We start from the raw sequence: 25066 nt of genomic DNA, 5'->3' as shown, positions 1-25066 counted from the left end.
GCAGCCAACGTTCTCAACTTCTGCTGCTAACGCTGAACGGCCCACTATCTTGCAATGACTGCATAGTTTCAATAAGACTTTTATTCATAGCTGTCAACTTTTCCCTTTTCTTGCGAGGAATCCTATTCGGAATAAGGGAATTTCCCTTAAAAAAGAGAAAAGTTGACAGCTATGCTTTTATTCCGGGGGGGGGGGGAATCATACAAATTGTTCATTAACACATGGAAGAAGTTGTTGGACTCCAACAACCATCAGCCACAGGTGGGAATTGGGAATTGTAGTAAAGCAACATATCCAGGGCCCCAGGTACCTTGTTCCTGGCCCAGTGCCTCTTCACCTCCCCTGCCTTCCTTCTGTGTGCCCTCACCTGCTCCCAGTGCCTCACAACTTCCCTAATCACGACCCCATCTCAACTAGCTGATGAAAATGCATTCTACTGACTGGACCCAGACCTATAGGTACCAGGGCAGATAACAAAAGCTTTGAATAAGGCATGTGATAAAATGGGAACACAGAAATGATGTGGAAAATGAGCAACTGTTATTTTATTTTTATTTTTTAAAGAGCCCATATGTATTAAACAAGTCCCAAACATAACCCAGAACAATTAAGGCTAAATTCAAGTGCATAAAACAGTCTTTGTAGAAATACTTGGAAGTGTTTCTTCATTTTTATAATGGTGACAGCAGAAAAGTCATTTTAGCAAGATCTTTCTAGCAGGCAGAAATACTTAAATCCTTTTTTGTCTTATTACCTTGCTGAATTAGTATTAATACATCCTTTAAAAATTAATCAGTTAAAAAGCTCCCAAGGCACTATAACCCACTTTCCTGAAATCTGATGGTAAAAGTTATGTTTTTTTTTCCATTTGACTTCTTCACAACTCGGCCATCCTCATCTATAAGAAATATCAAGAAAATAATTATTTTATTAAAAGATACTCAAGGTTATCACAAAGGAAAATTCTCAAGTAATAATCTGATAGTAATCTAGCGTCGAGGATATTAGAGGGGCAGAGAGAGCTGCACTCAAACACTTGGACTTTTATAATACAGATCTGCTGACTATTGCTATTAAGACTTATCTAAACTTTTTACCACTTATAAGCCTGATCTCCTTGCTACATTTATCCTGGTTACTTTCAACTAAACTCTTTAAAAATGTTTCACTGAGGTTTCCCATTCAATGTTCTGAGCACCTTACTAAAACACTTATACGAAGGTTATCCTTCATGTTTACATACTTGAACTTGCAAGGTCAAGGAAAATCAGCTTTGGGCACCTCTGCAACTTCGTTCTAATAATGAACCTGAGTTGCAAGTGCAAAGTTGTGCCCACATAACCACATTGTCCTTGTAGGTGAATTCAAGAAAGCTACATTGCTGAATTTAAAACAAACAAATAAATATCGTTGCCTCAAAACCTAAAGCAAAGATCCAGAGCACAGCATGGCCACTTGCACATTGCCATAAGAGTAGAAATTCATTGCCGAGAGGACAAAATACGGCACTGATCTGAACAAAAGTTGCGTGTGCTAATTTATTTGAATAGATGCAAATCTACAAATAATTGGCATAGTTTTTAAAAAAAGGAACGCTCCCACGGTGGGGAGTACAGTGACCAAGTGATCTTGCTCAGTCTGCTAATCTAGGCGTTAGCTGTTCATGGGCAACTACAGTGGTCTATCTATAAACAGGACTTGGATCAGACTGTGCTTCAAACTGAGGGTTATCCTCTGTAATGCAGCCCTGGATGACTTCAATATCCAAAATTTGGTCTCCCTGTGGAATGGCAAGATGAAACAGGTGGTCGATGCAAAAAGACTCATTTTGCAGCTTGGATTGCATGCTCTAGCCGCCAGCTGACAGAATTATTTTGGACGGTGCAGAGGTTACTGACACCTGCTGCTCATTGCAATGGACCTTCAGCTGGGATTATGCCCTGTGACAATTCCAAGCCTTGAATATGCCATGGGCTTATTGCAGCTAGGTCTCCCTTCTGAAAGACTAGAAATTAACTGGTTACTATTCCAAGCGAAACAAAACAAACAAACAAACAAACAAAGCAAGGGGGGGGGGAAATAGCACACCCCATATAAAGTTATAGGCAATCGCGTCAGAGAAAAGAAAAAAGAGGGCATGAACTTAAGCGAAGAAAAGGTCATCCATTAAAAGGATTTAGGAGGAAATGCTTTACACAGAGAAGAGTTGTAACAGAAAATAAACCGCCTCAGGCAGCCTTTCCAACTACTGATATAAACTTTAAAAAGGAAACGAGTACTTGAAGGACAGAATTATTGTGCAGAGAGAGGTGACTGGCCTTTGGAAAATAGGATTTTCTAGTCGCGCTCCATCTTGAGAAGACAGAGAGAGAGAGAGAGAGAGAGAGAGAGAAATCTTGCACATTTTACTCCTGTGTACTGCCCAGAGTGCCAGACAATATGCAGCTAGTGTAATGCCAATAAAAAGGACCTCTGACACTAAACTGAAATGAAGAGAAGTAATAGGGGGACTCCAGTGGTTTATGCTGGTGGTTGCCGACACTTGCTGCTCTCCAAAGGGTTGACAACACCACGCCTACCAGTGCTGTTCGTGTTACTTCAGGGTATGTATTGTTTCCCTAGATTTATACAGCCTTGAGGCTTCAGAACAGCAGTTCCTTGATGGACAGAATGAGCAGGGGAATCTGTTCTGGAAATGGGATCTGGAGGTGCACACTGGATAGGTGTGTCTAGTCACACTTCTTTGAAGTCTCTCAGCCCCACTCACCTCACAGAGTGTTTGTTGTGGGGGAGGAAGGGAAAGGAGAATGTTGATGGTGACAGCAGTCACGAAATTAGAAGACACCTGCTTCTTGGGAGAAAAGCAATGACAAACCTAGACAGCATCTTAAAAAGCAAAGACATCACCTTGCCAACAAAGGTCCGTATAGTTAAAGCTCTGGTTTTCCCAGTAGTAATGTATGGAAATGAGAGCTGGACCATCAAGAAAGCTGATCGCCGAAGAATTGATGTTTTTGAATTATGGTGCTGGAGGAGACTCTTGAGAGTCCCATGGACTGAAAGAAGATCAAACCTATCCATTCTCAAAGAAATCAGCCCCGAGTGCTCACTAGAAGGACAGATCCTGAAGTTGAGGCTCCAGTACTTTGGCCACAAAGAGTCGGACACGACTGAACGACTGAACAACAACAAAGCCACTTTGAGACTCCTTCGGGTAGTGATAAAGCGGGGTATAAAATCCAAACTCTTCTTCCTCTTCTTCTTCTTCTTCTTCTTCTTCTTCTTCTTCTTCTTCTTCCACTTGAGCCAGACTCACTTGACAACAAGCCTTTGAAATAGTTTCAAAGCAACTACAACACCTTTTTTTGGGGGTGGGTTGGCCTAGATACCACCCAGTTGCCAGAGATCTGCCACATTCCAACTCATTCATCCCAGAAGATCTTTGGTTGGGACTGCACCCTTCATCAATTGAAATCCAAACAATTGGGTAAAACAGGGGGAAAGGCCTGTGGTCCTCCGGATGTTGCTGAATTACAGCTCCCATCAGGCTCAGCAAGCATAGCCAATGGCTAGGGGTGATGGGAGTTGTGGTTCAGCAACATCTGGAGAGCCAAAGGTTCCCCACCTCTGGGCTAAAATTAATTTAATCCGGTGTGAGCCCTGTTTAAAATGCCAAACATTTTATCAGGGAAAGGGATAAAAGGAATATGCCGCCTACTGATCCCTGAGTTAAATGCTCTACCATTTCAAATAATGCCTCCCCCATTAGCTGGCAAAAAGAATAAGGCTGTTACTCTTTCCAAGACACACAGCCTTTTATTTTATAATTCTGAAGTGAATAGACAATGCTGTAGCATGATGCCACTCATTACTAAGCTCACTCACTGCCCGATGCAGCTCAATCGTTGATTTATAGCCTTTAACAGTGGGCTTCTGGCTGACTTCCCTGCTTTCAGGGATGTAAAAACTCAGGATCTGTGAATAATCAGCTCCCAGGTCTCCCTCTCACATACTCCTCAATTTGGTAAAAGGAACTGTGGAGTAGATTATGCTTATGTTTACAGACTCAGCTGCAGACCTAGAGCTTGAGATAGCTTTTCGCTCTGGACTGCAAAAGCATTTTATGGATCTGGTGCCAGCCTGAGTTATATGAGGGTCCATTACCAGGCATCAATTGCAATCAAAATCTACCTCACAGCCCTATTTTAAAATGAGTGGTTCTGCGTAGCCCCTTCACATTGCAAACCAATGAGAGATATTCCTTATTCCGTCCCCATGCCACCCTCCACAACACCTTTTTGCAATTTCATCAATCAACAGCTGCAAAGTAAACACTTTCCACGTTGTGGTCATTTAGCTGCAACTTCCAGAAGGGGTCACAGGGCATAGCTTGTTGCTGAAGGTCCAGAGTTCAATCCCTGGCATACACCAATTGAAAATCGATCAGGAAAGACCTCCATTTGGGACCCAGATAGTTGTTCAGCCAAGTGAATTATAAGACAGTTCCATATATTCATGGTTCCCAGTTAGCAAGGCTGACGAAAGTTCATTACTACATGGTGGAAAACACAGATTTATCCAGCTTGTAATTGTCAACTGTATTGTGGAAACCAAGCACCATTTTCCTGAGCCAGCTGAGAATGTCAAACAAACCACTGAACATACATAACTCAGTAAGCAGTGGGGGTAGGAGTGCTGGAGGGAGGGGGGCTCACATCTGGCAACCAATGCACCACCTGGGTTTCAGAAAAAGCCTGGGACACAAATTGTCATGGCTCTCTAGCAGCTATGGTGTCCCATTTACCAGAAGTAATGTATTTAGCATTAACCCTGGAAGTGTGTACTCAATTCTGACCGAAGAAGCCTCCTAAACTACTAGTACTAGTAGTAGTAGTATACAGCCCTATACCCGCAGGCCTCAGGGTGGTTCACAACATAAAATCATAATATAAACATACAAAATACAAAATAACCCAATAACCCTTCCTCCCCAACACATTTTAAAAGGACATTGGATGTCAATCAGCCAAAGGCCTGGTTAAAGAAGAATGTTTTTGCCTGGCACCTAGAGGTGTATAATGAAGGTGCCAGCCGAACCCTCCACTGGGGAGAGCATCCCACAAGGGGGAACCACTGCAGAAAAGGCCTGTTCTTGTGTTTCAACCCTCCAGACCTCTTGTGGAGGAGGCACACAAATAAGAGAAGATGATCTCAGGGTCTGGGGAGGTTCATATGGAAAGGGATGGTCCTTGAGGTATTTTGGTCCTGAGCCATTTAAGTCTTTATAGGTCAAAACCATCGCTTTGAAGTGGTCCAAAAACTAATTGGTAGCCAGTGCAGTCAGACCAGGATCGGTGTAATATGCTCAAAGCGTCTTGCCCTGGTGAGCAACCTGGCTGCTGAATTCTGCACTTTCCAAACTGTCTTCAGAGGCAGCCCTATGTATAACACATTGCAGTAGTCAAACCTCAAGGTTACCAGACTAAGCATCTGAAATAACTTTCTGATGGTAAGAGCTATTTGACAGTGGAACAGACTCCCTCAGGAGATTGTGAACTCTCCTTCATTGGAGGTTTCTAAGGAGAGGTTGGATGGATATCTGTCTTGGGTGCTTTCGTTGAGATTCCTGTATTGCAGGGAGTTGGACTAGATGACCCTTGGGGTCCCTTCCAACTCCACGATTCTATTATTCTGTTTTATGATCACCAGCCCGTCCTGTTGCCTTCCTGTCTCTTGCAAAAGCCAGCCATGGGTACCATCAGTGGAAGCATCCAAGAAATAGTTTTGTGCTTGTTACCTTGGGTGCTGATGCAAAGTACAATATAAATAATCAACTCTAACCATCCTTCCTGATTAAAAGGGAATAACAAGTGCTGGAGTGAGCAGTTCATTACTGTCTCTACAACAAGAGTTTGTGCTAACAAGTTACTCTCCGGTTGCTATCATTCAATCATGCTGCTAATAGGAACACTTTTACAGTAATTGGTGTATTTCAGACAACATAAGAAGTTGAATGGTTGCTGCATTCATTAATGATTTGTGGCGACTTTCATGGTAAAGATGACAACATATTAGTTTACCAGATGCCAGATCATGCTATGGGCCATTAACGAGAGGGTGTTCTCTGTATGCTCACAGAACAAATAGCAGCTGGTTTATTCTTCAGCATGCCGACATAATCACATGCATCTCATACCCAATTCACTACAATGCTGTCAGATGCATCATAAATTAATGGCTCCAAATGCTCATTAGCATTGCTTCATGTTAAAGCTGCATACTGGCCTGCAGAGATCAAGAGCACAAAGGCTCTGCTTTTAAAAAAGCAAACGAGGGATAATACACTATTTCTTTTCAAATCTATGTTATATATTTTTTCTCCATAGCCATCTCTATTTACGTGACTTTTCTAACAAGTACGCTCAGTCCAGAATTGAGTGCATTCCACGGTTTAGAACAGAATCTCCCCCACCCACCTGAGAGTCAAGAATGGTTTGAAAGCAAAGTTTTCTGCAGTGAGCTTAACGGTTTGCATCCAAACTCAACACATTGTGTGTGTGTGTGTGTGTGTGTGTGTGTGTGTGTATGTGTGCGGTTTTCAACATTACTAGTAAATGACAGAACACCAGAAGTAGTTGCAAAATGCACTGCTTCAATGTATCAATCAGTTTTGTTTCCTAGTTTCCGGATTTCTGCTTCAAATTCTTTCACTTTCACCTATTACCAGGCCCGTTGGTTGCTTCATTTTTCAAAACTGGGTCATACTATCTTGATTAAATGAAAAGTTGCATTATGTACTCTGAACTCCATGTATAATTCTTCACCTCTCCTTGCCTTTCTGTGACTCCCAGAAAGTGGTATGCAAAAGCTCACTGCCTCTGAAAGTAGAACAGAGCCATATTTGCAAAATTCACCTTTACGAATTTTAGGGTGAGAACTGCAGACTGAACCCCTTTCAAGCTAGTCGTTTGCATTTTGAAGTGCAACTCCAAAAATTCCTGAAAATATCTCCTTCAAGGTGATGGGAGAGACAGAGAGCTTTTTTCAAGTCCTAAATGCAGGCACCCCAATTTCCAAGTAGCTGTTATTAGCTTCTCTCCTAAGTTTAGTGGCCTTTTTGCTCCCCGCAGCAATGGGGGGACGGGGGACCAGCAACCCCTGTCCAGGACAGCAGAGGATTTCCTTGCTGACTTTGTCAAGGTATTTGACAAAGAGCCATTTAAAATAGTTCCCGAACAGCAAGCATCCCAAATGTATCATCTTATTGGCAGTTTTGCTCAAGGATTGTTATAACTGATCTCCTAACTTAGCTGCTCATACTAAATTCACACACTAAATATATATATATTATATGCATGTACTGACTTCTTCCATCATACAACTTGAGGTAGTGTGCATAGGGTTCTCAGACAGATCTCCGTCCCGGACAATCAGATCCTTCTTTGGTTCCCCCAAATACCAAATGCTCTCACTCTCACAGGCTGCTAACAAAGACACATTTATCCCACATTCGCCTTCTTGGGTTACACGCATACAACACACACCAATTTGATAGTGGAAGAAAGAGGGGATGGGGAATATGCAGGTCTGAAATTCTGAAGGGCTGTTCAAATGAGAAATGTCAGCGACTACCATGACCTAAGGGGAGCAGCCCTCTTCAAAACAGCTTTTTTTTAAAAAAAAAAGTGCTCCCAGGATAAGGCATCCGTATTCTGAGAAGATTTTTTGCCTTAGCAGTGCATAAGCTCTTTGTCTCCGCTTCAGAAGTGTAACACACACTGAAGCTGCCAGGAGTGTTGGCTTTATTATGTCATCTATTTTAGATGATACCATGAAGCAGCTAGATTGCTGGCCCGGCCACTTCAGGATCCATTATCGCTGAATGCATGTGAATGGGAAAGGACTGTTAGGGTGCAGGTGCCTGAGGATAATCTGACTTTGTCTCCATATCAAGTTTAGAATTCATATAGTCATCTCAGCTGCATAATTCAGCTCGCCAGAAGATAATATTAAGCTGACGGAGGGTGAGACTTTGCAGGGAGTGGGCCAGAGGCAGAAAAGCATTAGAAGAGACACAACTCTTTGAGGTATGAGTATTCCCATCACCCACCCAAGCACGTGAAATACAATCACGAACAACACATTCGTACAGAAGCCACAAACCTAAACATTCCGCTTAGCAACTGAATGAATCAAATGAACAAGAGAAAACTCACAGCTTGGTTTAGTTGTGTAAAGTTTATACATGCCATTTCTGTCTCGGATCAATTTCATTCTTACTTGTTCGTACAGGGAGATAGTATGTTCAGGGAAGGGTGTAAAAGGTAAAGGACCCCTGATGGTTAAGTCCAGTCGTGAACAACTCTGGGGTTGCAGCTCTCATCTCGTTTTACTGGCCGAGGGAGCCGACGTTTGTCCGCAGACAGTTTTTCCGGGTCATGTTGCAAAACCAGAGCAGCACACAGAAACGCAGTTTACCTTCCCGCCGGAGCGGTACCTATTTATCTACTTGTACCTATTTAAGTACAAGAAGTGTGCATGCACACGAAGAAGTGTGCATGCACACGAAAGCTCATACCAAGAACAAACTCAGTTGGTCTCTAAGGTGCTACTGGAAAGAATTTTCTATTTTGTTTCGACTATGGCAGACCAACACGGCTACCCACCTGTAACTATTTATCTACTTGTAGTTTGACGTGCTTTTGAACTGCTAGGTTGGCAGGAGCTGGGATCGAGCAACGGGATTCAAACTGCCGATCTCCCGATTGGCAAGCCGAAGAGGCTCAGTGGTTTAGACCACAGCGCCACCTGCATACCCTCAGGGGAGGGTGTAAGGGGAGTTAAATGATGGGGCTTACTGGATGCTTATATTGGACCCATCCTGCCCCTGTACAGACCTGTAAGATGACTTAGATCAACTGGGAAAATTTTACTCAAGGAACCAGGGTGGTGACCTGAAAATGGACATTTCCTGTCATCGCCCTGCACTCCAAAATGCTCTTCCTTCTGCCAAACATGAGGCGCCATCCATCAGTTCCTTTGGACAACTTGTAAAGACTCTCTACACGCTCACCCCCACTTTTCCAAGGCTTTCCCTGATTAGACACTGTTATGAGTGAATTCCTGCTTTTATCCATTTTTATAATATGGTTTTGCTAAGGTTTTTTTTTCTGATTTTGTAGCTCTGTTTTTATCATGCTGCTTTAATGTGTTCATGTTGTATTTTCGTATGCAGCTGAGAGGGATGCATGCATGAATGTATGTTTGTACGTTTAGAAACATTCTAAAATAAATAATAAATATGTCCTGAAGAAAATGAGGCAACTGTCACCTCCCTCCTTTTGCAATTAACAAATAATAATAATAATAATAATAATAATAATAATAATAATAATAATATATATTTATACCCCATCCATCTGGCTGGGTCTCCCCAGCCACTCTGGGCGGTTTCCAACAAAATATTAAAATACAATAGTCCATCAAACATTAAAAGCTTCCCTAAACAGGGCTGCCTTCAGGTGTCTTCTAAAAGTCTGGTAGTTGTTTTTCTATTTGACATCTGGTGGGAGGGCATTCCACAGGGTGGGTGCCACTACCGAGAAGGCCCTCTGCCTGGTTCCCTGTAACCTCGCTTCTCGCAGCAAGGGAACCACCAAAAGGCCCTCGGCACTGGACCTCAATGTCCGGACAGAACCATAGTTGTCAACTTTCCCTTTTTTGTGAGAAATTCCCTTATTCCAATGCCATTTCCCATTGCAAAAAAAGGGAAAGTTGACAGATATGGCTGTTTCCCAATGCCAAAAAAGGAAGGTTGACAGCTCTGGGCAGAACGATGGACCGAGGACCGAGGCCATTTGGGGCTTTAAAGGTCAGCGCCAACACTTTGAATTGTGATCTGTCTCTGTTTCCCCTTTTGGAAAGAGAGGAAACTACGGAAGGAGACACCTGTGCACATTGCCTGTTTAAGGAGCGATGTGGATCTCAGGTCTTGATTAAGGCAGGAATTTTGGCAAAAGTTCCAGCTAAAAGGCCTCCCACCCCCTCCCCCCACTTTGGCAGAAGCCTGGTGTGGAAAATCCGGCCTGTGCAAAACAGCACTCCCATACATCTATATTTCTGATTACACGGTCTTCATGCCTGCTATTCAGGGCACATGGTTGCGCGCTGGGCGGATTAGTTTTCCGTTGCATCAAATCGTTTCGGCTCCAGAGAGGTTAGGGAGCTGAGCAGATAGGTAGACAAGGCCTCTAAAGACGCCTCACATGTTGTGCCAAGAATTAAGCAGCAGGAGCCTCGCGGGGAGCAAGCCCACGTCTTACATGTGGCATTTAGGATTCACCAGTACAAAGAAAGAAAGGGGAGGGTGCCGTCTACTGAGCCTCTCATGCTTGATAGAGAGAGGGCATCTAATAAGTCACTCAAACAAAAGGGAACCGATAGGAAGGGATGGCAGTTCTCAGAAGGGATTACTTGCTGCACAGCTTTGCTCTCTGAAGTGACGGTAAGCCTACACTTATTATAAAAGGTAAAAGCTGTTGCAGGGGTAATGCAGGAGATGGAACACAATGCCACAAACATTCAAACCAACCTGTCTGGCCTACAGAAAATATCTGACGGCGCCACATTTAAGCAATGTCCTAGCAGGGAATACGATCGAGACTCTTTGTTCTTTGCTCTCCTGGTGGAAATTCAGGGGAGGGGAAGGGAACAAGCTTTTAAACCAGGCACCCCCAACCTGCGGCCCTCCAGATGTTTCGGCCTACACCTCCCATGATACCTAGCTAACAGGACCAGTGGTCAGGGATGATGGGAATTGTAGTCCAAAACATCTGGAGAGCCGAAGGTTGGGAGTGCCTGTTTTAAACAATGTCCTCCTCACCTGTCTAAAAGGAATTGGAACAAACACAAACACACACACACACTTACATATATACACTGCAACTCATTTCGGATGGGTGGATGGATTTATTCCAAATTAAATTTTGTTTAAGGCTCATTTTGGCTACAAATTACTGTTAATTATTCCACCTATGTGTGAAGCAGCTTCTTATCTTATTTCAAATACAATATGCTTTGTTCCAGATTCAAACACAAGAGCTTGAAATCAGAAACTTGTTGGTCTGTGTGTTCTCTCTTGCTTCCCTCCCCTCCCCCCACTTTTTTTTACTAAGTGACTTAATCATTACACATTTGTATTGTAAAGCAATGCCTGCAGCTGCCAATCACATATTTGGTCTCCGCTGTGTTAATAGCACGTTCAACTCCATAACAAAAACGGGGGAGGAAAAAAAGACCTTTGTCTGCCTGAAAGGACTTTTAGGATTTGGACAAAGAACAGCAACAAAGGAACTGGAAAGATGAAATGGGGTGAGCTTCATGCATGCCTGTAGCCAGATTATTTTGTGATGAAGGGGCCTAAGAGGATGGGCAATAATTGCAGCATAGCTGGAACATTAAGTACAGCAGCCTAATATGTTGTTTTATTGCATTAAATATTAATAAAAATAAAATTTAATGGGAAATCATTCTGAAACGCGGTGGTGATTTTGTTCCCTGGACTATTTTGTTGGACTCTGGGTCTCCTGGCATTTTAACAGTGGGCCTCTTGGCATTTTAATGATAAACAGAACAATAAATATCATTATTACTTTATTAGCGGACTAGAAAACCCACTCCGTAGAATACTGTAAAATACCGCATGCAAATCTCTGCAAAAGAAATAATGTCTCATAAAGATCTGCAGACATCTGTCAGGGATGCCAACTGTTACGCATGCAGAAGATACATATAGCAAGGCAACACCTGACACTGCACACGGCCAGAAGGACCAGCCTTGCTCAGAAGATGGGGTAGTCCGTCCAGCTTCTCTTACATGTTGATACAATAGGTGAGTCAGTCTTTCTAACCAGTGACAAATTACCAAACAGGCAGAGGAGGCACCAGCCTATGGGCCGCACACGCCTTTAAAGGGGCCCTGAAACAATAGATCAAAATAATACCTTGCGATAAAATTGGTCTATTAAAATTGTTGGTTGGTAAAATCAAAAACTTATTAGGAGATTATTTCCCACCTCCCGGAGATGTCAGCTGCCTAGGGGCCCCCACACGGTTTAATCCAGCACTGTTTCTAAAGAGCTCCTGCAATGCTTTCCACCAGGGCCCATGAGGCAAGGTAAGGTGGTTGCCTCAGGGTGACAGGCTCTGGAAAGCTGGGAAGGGTGGAAGATCTAGCCTCCATGAAGCATCCCCTGTGCTTGTCGGCTGCTGCTGCCAACTCCTCCTCCATGTGTCTGCCTGCCCACCACCATACATGCGCCACACAGCAAGGGGAGGCACAGTGGAGCAGGAGGAGGGATCATAGAGGATGCACAGAGGTGGGGCTTTTCTGTGTTGCCTCTAGTAGCAAGACTCCAGGTCTACTTCACACAAGGGGTGGGGGGAACTTCTTCAGTCCAAAGGTTGCATTCCCTCATAGGCAACCCTCTGAGTTGGGGCAAATAGTGGGTGAGGCCAAAAGCAACATCAGGTGCGACAACAGCTGTGACTCTTACCTTTCCATAGCAGACGGCATTTAAGCCTTGCGGCAGTCAGGCTTCCACACAGACACAAACCACACAGGCAAGAAAGACGCATTATCATTGTTCGAGGATACATTCCAGTGAGGCAAAAGCATTTGAGGTAGGTGTGGATTGAGGTGAGGCTCATGGTCCAGGGGGCCCTGAGGGCCAGATAGAGAGGTTTTGGCCCCCCTGGGCTAGAGGTTCCCCACTCCTGGCCTTAACACGGTGTATTATATATTACAGTGCCCACTTAACCTTCCCTACGGCTCCCAAGCACGTTTACACAGTAGTGCTGAAATTGAATGGGACCCTAACCCTCCACCGTTTTACAGATGAAAACAAGGACTTGCAACATTGCTGTTCTCACACATAGGATTGGTGCCCACCCCACCACCACCTCTCTCACACGCACATTGCTGAATGCCTTCCATACACTAAATTTTAATGTATGAATATGCAGTCATTGAGGGGAGGGGTGTAAGAGGAGGAGGAGTTTGGATTTGATATCCCACTTTATCACTACCTTAAGGAGTCTCAAAGTGGCTAACAACCTCCTTTCCCTTCCTCCCCCACAACAAACACTCTGTGAGGTGAGTGGGGCTGAGAGACTTCAAAGAAGTGTGACTAGCCCAAGGTCACCCAGCAGCTGCATGTGGAGGAGCAGAGACGTGAACCCAGTTCACCAGATTACGAGTCTACCGCTCTTGACCACTACACCACACTGGATCCAAGTGCACCCTCCCTGAAGGAACAGGTGTGTAGTCTGGGAGCCCTCCTGGATTTCAACTTGCCACCGGAATCTCAAGTTGTTTCCATGGCCAACAGTGCTTATGCTCGACTTTAGGCTGCTTCACCTGCCACAACTTCTTTCTGGACCACGTCTCCATTTAATGGCTGCAATCCAGAGATTGCAGGCAGGCAGATGTTTTCATTTGCACTGCCACTTCACCACGCTCTTCTCTTAAACCGCAAGCTGCACTTTCATACACGGGAGGCTGAAATATTCCAGGAGTGGAATGGCTGGGAGTCCCCGCTGAAGCACCAGCATAAGTAAAGGCACCCAGCTGCACAGGGCTCAGTTTAATTGCAGTTTTAATACTACAAACAGGAAAGTCAAGGGAAGCCAGTGTATGATAAAAGGACTAACTGGTGGCAGATTAAAGGCTAATGACTAATACCTGAACATAAATGTCATTTTAAGGACAGGCGCTAACTTCATAAAAGTACCACAGCCATCCAGTTAACGGCAGGATTCAAAGTGCTTATCCATATCTTTGCCAAGCATTGTCAACCTAGCCAGTTTCAGACTATTAAAGATCAGGGTTAGGTATACAGATCAAATAATGTGGGCTTGTTAAAAGGAATTAGCTAAGATGCACCAGGCAAAATGTAACCTTCCTTAGTTCCTCTCCCCCAAACTGAAGTTCTGTTTTAACAGCAGAGAAATCATTTTTAGTTCCTTTGGGGCAGCCCCCCTCAATCTCTCTCCCTTTTGTTTTGCATTTTTTTTCATGTCAAGCAATGAAAGCAGAACTGAGTCTTTTAGATCACTTAAAAAAAACAACAAAAAAACCCGCCAGCCAAAACCTACCAGTCAATATATTTGCCACCCACCCACCTGTGATAGGACAGCATCACAATACAGTGGTGCCTCGCAAAACAGAAATTAATTCGTTCCGCGAGTCGTTTCGTATTGCGAAAAATTCGTCTTGCGAAGCACGACCATAGGAATGCATAGGAATGTAATTCCCATAGGAATGCATTGAAATTTTTGTCTTGCGAAGCACAACCATAGAAAAATTCGTCTTGCGACTCACCTAAAAATCGCAAAACCCTTTCGTCTAGCGACTTTTTCGCTGTGCGAGGCATTCGTCTTGCGAGGTACCACTGTAAGCAACTTTTGTCACATGGGTTTCCTTTTACTTCTCTTCTTCTTTGGTGTCTGGAAGTTGAGGGCTGTGGGGAAATCAGCTCAGCTGTGTTGAGAGGGCTATTGCATGTTCTTCAGATGCAGCCTGGGGGACAGGCAGCGTATAGCACTGCACTAAAAAGGAGTGCAGAAACTACACTCCATGAACTCTAGCACATGTCAATATACAGTTGACATAGCCATCATCTTGTCATGATTATCAGTCTTGCCATAATCCTGTTTTCATTTGGAAGGAGCTGGTCCACAGTTTCTGGATCCAACACGGTCACTGGAAGCTAAAGGCTAAAAAGTGCCTATTTTCGGCTACTGCTGGTTTAAGACCCCTTTTGGACAAAAGTGACTTGGTAGTGGCACTCCATGCCCTGGTAATTTCCAGATTGGGTTATTGCAATCCACTCTACACTGGGGTGTCCTTGAAAGCTGATCGGAAACTGCAAATGGGCCAAAATGCAGCAGCCAGGTTACTGACTGGGGTTCCTTTCAGAAATCATATCACTCCTGTTTTAAAACAGCAGCACTGGTTGCCAGTTCATTTCTGGGCCCCATTCAAGTTGCTGGTGTTAGTTCGTGTTCCTAAATTACTTCTTAGGCCAAATATCAGACCTTCCAAGTGTCCCTATTTTCCAGGGATGTCTCTGGAAGCTATCCTGGTTTCTGATTTGATCCCAGAATGTCCCGCTTTTACTTAGGACGTCCCTATTTTCACTGAAGAAATGTTGGAGGGTATGGAGTTATCTGACACCCCCCCCAAGCCTTCTGAAGACAATCCTGTATTGGGAAGGTTTTTTTTTTAATGTTTAATGTTTTCTTATGCTTTTCTATATGTTGGAAGCTGCCCAGAGTGGTTCGGGCAACCCAGTAGGATGTGTGGGTTATAAATAGTAAAAATATCATTATGGAATGGGACATCCCTATTTTCATCAGAGAAATGTTGGAGGGCATGACATATCTGAAAGGCCGCCTCCTTCCCTACACACCCTCTCGGGTGTTAAGCTCAACATAGGGGTACTCTTGGTAGTTCCACCACCCTCAGATGTTCAGCGGGTGGCAGTCCAGGGAAGGACATTCTCTGTGGCTGCCCCCAAGTTGTGGAAATGTCTGATCAGAGAGGTTCATCAGGCACCTTCACTATACAATTTTTGTCAGATGCTAAATACATACCTCTTTACCTTGGTAAAGAGTTGCTTGTTTTGCAGTCCCAGGCAAGTCGCAAACACATGGAACTTATGAAGCTCAGAACAAACTGTGTTCAGCGTTGCTCTAGGATGTACTTTAACAAACACAAACCCTTGAACTGCCATTGGCAGAAAGGTGGGAGGTTTATTTGTTTCCTCAAATGACTGCTGAGTCTTCATCGGTGGTAACAATATATAGCAAGCTACAATATGGAATTCTTGCCCCTAAGCCACCCACTTTCTTACTAACTCTAATGCCTTGGTCAAAACAAAATAAAAATTTCTTTCCAGTAGCACCTTAGAGACCAACTAAGTTTGTTCTTGGTATGAGCTTTCATGTGCATGCACTTAGTTGGTCTCTAAGGTGCTACTGGAAAGAAAATTTTATTTTGTTTTGATTATGGCAGACCAACACAGCTACCCACCTGTATCTAATGCCTTGCTTACTGAAAGACTGAGTCCATATCCTTAGGCTTGCTCTGAACCTGAGATGGAGGTAAGCAAGAAAGTAGCAGAGAATAATAGCAAATAAAAGGAAATGGGAGAAGGAAAACATGATCTGAAGATTTGGACGGCTCATGGTAATTCACAAATAACTGAGTAATGTAGCATCTGCCTGGGATTTGTAAATAATGAAGGTGGTTGAAATAGCCATAGATTTCCTCTCCAAATGGATTTGTAAGACTTTATGTCCTTGCTGGTTTCAAAAGTATGGTAGGTATCAGTATCAATACCAAGAACAAACTTAGTTGGTCTCTAAGGTACTACTGGACGGAATTTTTTAATTTTTAATTTTGTTTTGACTATGGCAGACCAACACGGCTACCTTCCTATAACTAAAACCTTTATTGACATCACTTACAAACATTCAAAATAAATAGGCCAGTATGATCTTGTCGTCATAATATGGTAGGTCTTCTCACTTGGAGAAAACAGAATATAATTAATGCAGTCTTTCTTAGATAACAGATCAATCTGCCAATTATATGAATGTATTCAAACAATCCCCTAAGCAAACCATGATTTTGGACAATCAGGAACAAGTGCTGTGCGCTGAAATGTTTCCTCTCCCTATGACTTTTCCTTCTTTTGTGTATAAGGCATTCGTTGCTTAGTTCATGTTTGCATTAAACCACAGTTTGCCGTGATACCTGAAACCAGAAAACTGTGCTTTGGAGCAATCCCTCCAACCCATGGAGAAATTGCTCAAATGAGATTACTGATTTAGACACAGCAGCTAACGTGGCTTAATTCAAACAGGACACAAACAGTAACAAAACTCAGAACCCAAGAAAGGTAACTGCATTGTACTCATTGTATATAGCATAAACCACATCAGTGAAGATACAATGAAACGAAATGAAACAATGTTTTGAACTAAGCCCCAGGCATTAAAGGAAGGAAGGGGAGTGAGGAGGAGGAAGGGTTGTGAGCGTAGCAGCCCCCTGTGGTTCTCCAGTGCCACGTCTTGAGCATTCAATCGATCAGATGCTCAAACACAAGTCTTTTGTGCTGTCTGCTACGGTACCAAGGCCATCTCTGCCTCTTCTTTCTCCTGCCAGAAGGCGAGGCAACTTACCTCCAGGCAAGCAAACAGAAAGGCAGGCAAAGTGGCAGCTGTGGATGTGCCAGTGATGGAAGCCCCTCTGAGGTCTTTATTCATATTCACTTGGAATGAGAACAAAGCCTTGCCCCAATTCAGGCATCCCTAGATCTTCTGCCATGTGTATTCCAACCCTTGCCGCACACCTATGGCTTCCATTAGCTGAGCAGGAAAATAAACAGTGTACTGTAAGTGTCAGAACATGGAGAAAATTGTAATAGATGGGGAATTCTGCATTTTGGGGGGAATACGAGAAGTCCCAGGTTACTTAACATTTTGTTGATGCCCTAAGTGTCAGGGGTGTGTGGGCCATATAGATGGTGTATCGTCGGTCTCCTGAGCCTATCAGTTTGCCTCCAGATCTTTCCATCAACTGCTTGCAGGCATTTTTTCATGCAGCTGCACTACAGACACACAGATAACTTTAACACTGTCAGCAGCATTGCCAATATAAAATTAGCTATTCACGAGATCATGTGCTTGCAGAATTCGACACTCCATAGCAATCCCAAATAGCTATGCTCGCAATTTAGCATGGCCATGATCATGTTCATAATGCATTTTTTAAAGAAGCTTAATGTTTTATTTAATACCAAGGAAAATAATTGTCCCCCCCCACCCCATCCCCAAAGTTATAAGGCTCAAAAAACATAGCAGGGTTTAAAGGAAAAACTCAATTACATTCACTGAATACCCAAAGGAGCCTTTCCAGATTACTAGGTCCATCATATGTATTTTTTAGAATGTCCTAATTGCATATTTGCATGAAAAGACTATAATGATTCCAACAGAGCTGTTATAAGAGGAATGCACTAAAATATCTTGAAATCTAAAAATTCAGATTGTGTCGGCTCCAAAGGACTCTGCAGCAATCCACATTAAAAGTAGTTAAAGACAGATAATGTAGTTTAATACTGTGGTATTGAAACCTTAATGTTATTTAAACATTTGTGTATGCGAGGCATTATTAGCTTACAGATGGGCTGCTGACATTTAAACCAATAGGGTAGAACATAAATGTTATGAATAACAATGTAAATTTACTTTTTTTCGGCTCTCTGCGCATAATTATGAAAATTATTCAATGCATAGGAATTAGACTTTTCAAAGCTACTGCATGGAATCATTTAATTTGTCTAAGTAACTACTTCTAATGCTCTTGCACATTGCAATAAACATTTCTGATTTAGATTGAACAAATGAAGTGTGAGATATTTTCCCATAAATACCATTGGAGGATCACACACACTGCAAAATTGTTCACTGTACAAAGGCTGAAAGTGCTCTGGGGCAGTTCAATTGATCTGTAAGAGGCAGCAGTATATCTATTATCATTGCCATTATAATTTGAATTGTTATTTCCCATCTTTAGTTTACAGCAGGGGGCTCACCCCCCCCACCTTCAACTTAAGATAAAAGCTAGATAAGTGCCTCCAATCTTCCTTCAGTATTGCTAACACTGGCCAATGTTGGAGGCATTTTTTTACTTTCATACACAAGCTATGCATGGAAGGAAGGAAGGAAGGAAGGGTGCAGCCAACAAGACTCTGGAGTCAGAACAGAGTCAGAACAGAAGTTTTACATACCATAAATGTTCTTCTGGCCAGCAAGGAATGGAGCACACAACAAAAGGTTAACTCCTCTTCAGGAAAAAGGCAGAGCCAATCAGAGAAAAATTGTGTGTCCTTCCTGAAGAGGAGGAATTTTCAGGACTTGACCTCAGTTTCAGGACTTGACCTCAGCAAATAAATTGCTTATAAACAAAAAGCCATTAGCGGATTACATTGATCACCAACAGAACAGTAGTAAAGAGAGAGAGGAGGAAAGGAAGGAAGGAAGGAAGGAAGGAAGGAAGGAAGGAAGGAAGGAAGGAAGGAAGGAGGACTGTCCAACAGTATCCCTATCAGAAAATGCTGCTAAATGCATAAACCACCCCACATAATCTGGTTGTTCTATTATTGCAAATGCAGGCCTGCCTGTTCCACTTCCTGCAGACCAGAAGAAGACTTCATGGCATGCCCAAATTTCTGTTCTCGGACAGCAGGGGGAGTGGAGCAGGCACCAAAGGGATGTCCAAGAACACTATGGTCAGAACAAGGTGGGAGGGCATCTCTTTGTCATGCTTGCTGCTGGGAAAAATAACTTTGTAAAGCAGACCTGGTGGTCTTTGGATGCCACACGAAGGGGCTGACCCACTAACCATGGAAAGCTTTTAGTGGTCCGCTGGGCCTATGGATGAAAGAGGGCTGTCACACCCTTTATGGGGAGATGGTGAGCCCTGGCCATAATATGCTTGGCAACATGTTCCCTAGCTCCTCTAATGATTACTGACTACTATCCCCCCCCCGTGTGCCTCCACCCCTGCTTTACTCAAAATTCTGCCATTGTTTTAAATCACCACTGTCCCCCTCTCTGCCTTCCGTTCCCATTCTTCCTCCCACACCATGGATATCGCTGCGGCGCAACCTACCTTCTCTTCCTCCCTCCCACCCCACCCTGACTTCGTACAAACACAGGATAGTGATGCAGCACTACTAATCCTCCAATGGGGGCTGCATGATGGCACTTCTACAGTTTGGTTATATGGAAGACACATATATATTCAGGCACTACGCATATTACCAGAATGTCTTGGCCACGGGTCATAATCAGCCCTGTTACTATCCAGCTTCACTCGAGAGATCAGGTATGTGAAGTGAACCTTGCATGCCTTCCTAATGTAACTGCAGATGCTACTGTTCTCAACTCATAATCCATAATGTGCTTAACGGTGTTAATCTGCTGCCATGCTAATTTAATTGCTTTTGCCAGCAGCGGTTTTGTAACTTATTGTTTATCCTCTATAGTTCCTTCTCAGTACAGTGGTGCCCCGCTAGACGAAAATAATTCGTTCTACGAGTGTCTTCGTAGAGTGAATTTTTCATCCAGCGAAGCGGCAATGCAGCGCGGAGGTTTTCGCGCCAAAAAAAAATCGTCTTGCGAGGCAGCCCCATTGACATTTTCGTCTTGCGGGGCAGCCTTCCGCTAGCGAATGCCTTTCGTCTAGCGAGTTTTTCGTCTAGCGAGGCATTCATCTAGCGGGGCACCACTGTACTTTGGCCACCTCATGAGAAGAGAAGACTCCCTGGAGAAGACCCTGATGTTGGGAAAGATGGGGGGCACAAGGAGAAGGGGGCGACAGAGGATGAGATGGTTGGACAGTGTTCTCGAAGTGACTGGCATGAGTTTGGCCAAACTACGGGAGGCAGTGAAAGATAGGGGTGCCTGGCATGCTGTGGTCCATGGGGTCCCGAAGAGTCGGACACGACTGAACGACTGAACAACAACAAAAATAGTTTCCTGAAAACTGGCTTTCTTCTTCTTCTTCTTCTTTTTAATGTCACCTCCAAATAAATCAATGGATTATATCCAACCTCTTTGCGAGAGGAAGGAGAGTTGCACTAACAGAAGGGGCCTTTGCAATAAGTGGAAGGAGTCCTTCTGTGAGCAAAACTCTCCTTCTGTCAAAGGAAGCTCCTTCTGTTCAAAGATGCTCAGTATCACCTCTTGTGTCCTCACATGCTATGGGTAAGAAATGAAGCGTGCTATGGGGGGGAAACTCACCAAGGAAATCATTAAAGAGGGAGACACAAATAAAGCAAAGCAAAAAACCACCCTGGGCTGGTACAATTCAAAATAAGCACAATCCCTGAAATCACATATACAGCGGCATTAAATCACTTGGTATCACGGAGACAGTGTTAGGAACCAAGAAAGAGATTAGCATAAACTTACTATCGTAGAATAAAATGCTTCCCACTTTGAAAATAAATGTTTCCGCAATGCCTGGGCATTTGCTTAGTGGCAAAAGACCTGCGACAAGATTCCATTCCGGTGGTGACATGAAAAATGGATTAAGATAGATGTCCCAGTGGGGATGTTGAAACCCATTACATCCATCAAGCGCGTTACAAAGACACTTAATACTATTCCTACATTTACATGATCAAATCCTAATGATTGTGAGGGATTTCCCCCCCTCTTGAGAACCATTAAGTTTAAACTTAGGAAGGCTTGCAGCGGTATATGAATAATATGTGCCTCCTTCTGACAACAATGTCATTATCTGCTAATCGGGCAAATGGATCCTACTGTTTCTCTCTGAAAACATACACACAAAAATATTCAGTAACGGTTCCGGATATCATTAATGGGGTGTCTTTTTTTATTTTTTAAAAAGATTCTGCCCCAGAATCTTTAACCCCCTGCAAGAGACGGTGTTTGTGTCACATTATCCGCAACGCTTTGATGGAAGCATTCTATAGGAAGTGTGCGTGCTAGCAAAGCAAGGCAAACTACAGGTGAAACTCGAAAAATTAGAATATCATGGAAAAGTCAATTTATGTAAGCAATTGTTTTCATTAGCTACTGGAGTTTAATATATGAGATAGACTCATGACATGCAAAGCGAGATATGTCAAGCCTTTGCTTGTTGTAATTGTGATGATTATGGCGTACAGCTGGTGAAAACCCCAAAGTTGAAATTGTTAATTTGGAGTTCTCATCAGCTGTACGCCATAATCATTATAACAAACAAAGCCTTGACATACCTCGCTTTGCATGTCATGAGTCTATCTCAAATATTAGTTTCACCTTTTAAGTTGAATTACTGAAAGAAATGAACCTTTCCACGATATTCTAATTTTTCGAGTTTCACCTGTATGAAGATGAAAGAATAACCATAAAATTCATTCCCATTTCCACACTTCCTCTTCGTAATGCTCTTGGCTGTTACTGTTGAAGAAACCCACACACAGACACCCATACCCACACACATCCAATACTCAGACTCATGGGGGTTGTAGTCCAACAACATTTAGATAGTATCATGTTGGCTACCCCAACATAACAGCTGCATGGAGGCTGAACTCACTCTAGGTATGTATGTCTGGCTTCTCCCCCCCCCCACGTGAACAAACATAAAGATGCCTGGGGTCCTGCACACATTTCTTCTTATTAAAACCCACCTAAGTAGCATTTCCTAAATGGAAACATCGACGTTCCAGATTTACATCACCATTTTGTGGTGCCATGACCAACTGCATGATATCAGAATCTAGGTATAAAATACTACACAAAGTGTAAAGGTAAAAGGTAAAGGTAAAGGACTCCTGGATGGTTAAGTCCAGTCAAAAGCGACTAGGGGGTTGTGGCACTCATCTCGCTTTCTGGCAAAGGGAGCTGGCGTTTGTCCACAGACAGCTTTCCGGGTCATGTGGCTAGCATGACTAAGCCGCTTCTGGCACAACGTGACGGAAACCAGAGCACACGGAAACGTGACTTACCTTCCTGCCACAGTGGTACCTATTTATCTACTTGCACTGGCATGCTTTCGAACTGCTAGGTTGGCAGAAGTTGGGACAGAGCAACAGGAGTTCACCCCGTCATGGGGATTCGAACTGCTGACCTTCTGATTGGCAAGCCCACGAGGCTCAGTGGTTTACACCACAGCACCACCCACGTCTCATTACACCAAGTGTATATACACCTGCTATACATATATTGCAAGTGAACACATTCACATGAGAATAGCAGCTGCAATATTTATTTTTCTCTGAGTTCTGCTTTCCTCCTAGGAGCTCAAGATGGCTTTTCCCAAATATAATGCATTTTTGTAGGTTATTTCCACTAATATATGCAAACTTTGCCCCAGTATATGCAATTTTGCACACATTACTTCTCTTGAGAGCTGCATTGCAAAATTCAGAGAAGTGCAAATTGCAAAGGGTGTTTCGGCTCATGCATTGTTTCAGAAAGTGTGAATTAGGTAAGTTCACTTAAAAATTGCATTGCAGGGGATTGGACGAGATGACCCTCGGGTCCCTTCCAACTCTATGATTTTATGATTCTATGAAATGTGAACTGAATCAAATCTCTCCCCCATCCATACTTAGGCTAAATCAAAAGGGCAGCGAACAATGAATAATACTACATTATATAAATTGTTATCAGTTTTGGGGGGTTTGGGGGCCAACAGTTTAAAGTAAAAAAAGAAGAAGCCTTTTTCATTTCCAATTTTGCCATACCTGAACCTGCCCGCTCTGGGAGGAATAATGAAAGCATGTACAAAAAGTGGGCTGCCTCAAGCACTAGACTCCATTTCCAGTGAATACGAAGAACACATTATTTCTCTGGGTTTTCTAAGCAGTCCAGTTTTATCAGAAGAAGCAGTGTGTGCCAGTACAAAGTGACTAGATTCTTCCATTAGGGAGATAGGAAGGGAAAGAATAACAATTTCATGCTACTGCATGAACTTGTCTCCCACTTGCCTTAAGTTTGGTCTGCAGGAGGTGGCAGAACAAACACCAGACCACTTCTGTCTGCAAGTGGTGTTTCCCTATGCAATATGCACATTTTGAGTGTTCCTCTACACAAAACCTACTCCCTGGAAGTAGAAAACCATGCTGGGCTGGAATTTTTCTACCTGTAACACTAGGTTTTTTAATGGTTAAAAAAAAAACTCTTGACAGGAACAGGACATCTCCCTCCCCCGAGTCGAAAGAGTTAGGTTCAAACATATTTACAAAGAAGTGCTCTAAAGGTGTGAAGGTAAAGGTAAAGGGACCCCTGACCATTAGGTCCAGTTGTGAACGACTCTGGGGTTGCGGCGCTCATCTCGTTTTACTGGCCAAGGGAGCCGGCGTACAGCTTCTGGGTCATGTGGCTAGCATGACTAAGCCGCTTCTGGGAAACCAGAGCAACACACAGAAACACGGTTTACCTTCCCACCAAAGCGGTACCTATTTATAAACTTGCACTTTGGCGTGCTTTCGAACTGCTAGGTTGGCAGGAGCAGGGACCGAACAATGGGAGCTCACCCCGTCGCGGGGATTCGAACCGCCAACTTTCTGATCAGCAAGCCCTAGGCTCTGTGGTTTAACCCACAGAGCCACCCGCGTCCCCTCTAAAGGTGTAGTCACACCAAAAATAATTGCATGCAATTGTAGGCACCCCTTTCTCTAAAGGAAAAGTTATAAAAAGAAGTTTAAAAAAGTAACCAAGGCATTTTTCCTTATTTAACAAAATTATATACTTCTTGACTATAATAAAACCTCTACAGCTCTTTAGGAGGGGAGATGAAACAGCATGCATGAACACAATGGATAGAAACGTGGTTCAGAAGGGCCATGAGTAATTCAACCTTTCTTATTCAGAAGCCATCCATTTCCATTAGGATTTCCTCCAAAGGGAAGTGTGCTTGGGTATTGCAGCTTTAACCATTTAAGAAATTTTTATAATTCACAAGATGTGAGTGGTGCAGAGAGAAAGATGGAGAGACATTCACTTGTTCGGTCTTGATTATTACCAGTATGTTCAAATGCAGAGGAGAGGATTTCAGTAACAGAAACAATTGTTGATATCAGCTGGGTAAGTTCAACCTTTATGGCAACAAACAGAGGGATGAAGAGGGAGCCTGCAAGCGGAAGGTCATGGTCCAAAATCACAAGTGCTTCGTTAGAAGACTGGCATTCCCAGTAATTAGGGAAATGTAAGATACTGTTCCAAACTGATTGTATTTATACCCTGGCAGATGGTGTTTACTCAATTAGCATTACAGCTTTGTTCTTTGAAAGAGATATAGACCAGAAAGAGGCATGGCTTTTGGGGGGGGCAATGTAGGGGTACGTATACCCCTAAACATTTTGTGAATCTAACGGGAGAAGAAACTAAAAAATGTAAAAAATAAAATAAAATAGTTTCTTCTCTAGCACAGTTAATCGTCAGTTCCGTTGCTACCCCTGATGGTGGCCTCATT

Source organism: Lacerta agilis, chromosome 2 (assembly GCF_009819535.1).
Source record: "Lacerta agilis isolate rLacAgi1 chromosome 2, rLacAgi1.pri, whole genome shotgun sequence".
Lineage (NCBI taxonomy): Eukaryota > Metazoa > Chordata > Lepidosauria > Squamata > Lacertidae > Lacerta > Lacerta agilis.
This window is presented reverse-complemented; position numbering follows the sequence as displayed.